Below are 1,823 nucleotides of genomic sequence, written 5' to 3'. Positions count from 1 at the left end.
CAAAAGGATTGATTTGGGCTGACAAAGGTCATCAAGTGCACAGATTTGCAGTTATAGAGTTATAAATAAATATAAATAATGAGGATAGGTTAACAAAAAACCTTGGTGGGCCTCGGTTATGGTACTCCCACATCCTACAGGTGAGGTAGAAAAGTACATAACATGTCTCTGTGATGCCAAGTAACTGTATAGACCAAAAGAAAAGAAGAAGGAGGAGGAGGAAGAAGAAGAGGAGGAGGAGGAGGAGCATTTTCACTTTCTGCACCTCATCTGCCAAGCTCCAAACAAGAGGTAAGTAGACACCAAGAAATTTCCTGCCAAATATATCATCTTTTTCCGTGGAGCACAGACCAAAAACCTACTCCTTCTGGCTCTGGTAGAAAAAGAGGCTATTGCTGAGCACAGTGGTCCATATCTTTACATGTACTCAGAAAGCAGGGGTTGTTGGATCTCTGTGAGTTCAATGCCAGCCTGGTCCACAGAGTGAATTCCAGGGCAGACAGGGCTCCTGCCCCAGGGGAAAAGGAGGTGGTGGCATTTAAATACACACAAGAAGTAACCTTTAGAGAACACCTAAGAGCCAGGGTCACATCCAGGCCATCCTGAGTGGGACTGACACAAAACAGAAGCAGCCCCACCTCTGTGGCTATGTACTCCTGGGCTTGGGAGAGGCTGCTGCTGTGCTTTCTGCCCCTCTCAGCAGACAGGCTTCCTCTGCTTTCTCTGGCTTTGCTGCACCTTCCTAACCTCGGCTCTCATGTGGTTTTGGCTTCCGTGGCACTGATTTCGTCGAGCCAGGCTCTCCTGCACACCTGTCATGTTGCCCTGTCTATCACCGCTCTCATTTCTTGTAGCAGATGAACTCTGGCTCCAGCGTTGGCCTCCAGCCAGCGTTGGTCCCTGGCTCTCTTCTAGGAGTCTGTTCTGACCTGGTTAGTCACTGTAGCTTCTGTCATTGCTGTGTGTACCTTTCTGCTGCCTCATGGCTTTGTTTGCTCAGAGCTCCTGTTTGTTCATGGTTTCTGCTTACTCATGAAGTCTGAATACTGACTGCTTCTTCACTCACATTTTTTTTTATTTGTACTCATTTTTAGTAATGATATACCATTAAAATAAAAGCATACCAATCATTTTAAAAGAAGATTTTACTTTAGCCTGTGTCTGGCTGTGTAAATTACTTTGCTCACATTTTTTCCCTCTTCAGTTCAGATGCTTAAAAGAAAAATCTCTTAAGCACAGTTAATCACAACATATTTGGGTGGAACTTTCTTGCCAGGACACCCTCTAAATTACTGATCCACTGCCCTAGATAAGGGTCTACCACTGTCTCCAAAGGGGTAGAATCGGAAGGGTCAGAGGATGCATGTGGTGTGTGGCCACATATGTTTAAGGATTTCAACAAGCTAATTGCCCAAATACTTCTTTCTTAAAACCATTCTCTCTCTCTCTCTCTCTCTCTCTCTCTCTCTCTCTCTCTCTCTCTCTCTGTCTCTCTCTGGTGTGTGTGTGTGTGTGTGTGTGTGTGTGTGTGGTGTAGGTCATAAAAGTAAAAGGGGGCACTGAGTGGGGTATGAAAACAGAGAGACCAATGGAATACACATATGTGGTAGTTTAAATGTCAACTTGACACACTTTAGAATCACCTGAGCAGAGAGCCTCACTTGAAGAATTATCTTCATTGCCTTAATTGCTCTGGGGAGACCCACACAAAGCATAGGCTGCACCTTCTGGTAGCAGCCCAGATAACAAAGAACACAAGAGAAGAATGATTATTAAGCTGTTAATGGCTTGCCCTTCCCTCTGCTGCTGCTGATTCTGTCGCT

The 1,823-nt window shown here is 45.1% G+C and overlaps 1 non-coding gene across 1 annotated transcript; it reads right to left on the bottom strand.

Moving 5' to 3' along the window:
* Positions 1 to 1,076: 1,076 nt before the first annotated feature.
* On the bottom strand, positions 1,077 to 1,199 carry LOC127228966 (small nucleolar RNA SNORA15). Its single transcript, XR_007835065.1, has one exon. It is a non-coding gene; the product is annotated as a small nucleolar RNA SNORA15 (small nucleolar RNA).
* Between the last annotated feature and the right edge of the window lie 624 nt (positions 1,200 to 1,823).

This window comes from Phodopus roborovskii, unplaced genomic scaffold (genome assembly GCF_943737965.1).
Source record: "Phodopus roborovskii unplaced genomic scaffold, PHOROB, whole genome shotgun sequence".
Classification (NCBI taxonomy): Eukaryota; Metazoa; Chordata; class Mammalia; order Rodentia; family Cricetidae; genus Phodopus; species Phodopus roborovskii.
This window is presented reverse-complemented; position numbering and strand designations above follow the sequence as displayed.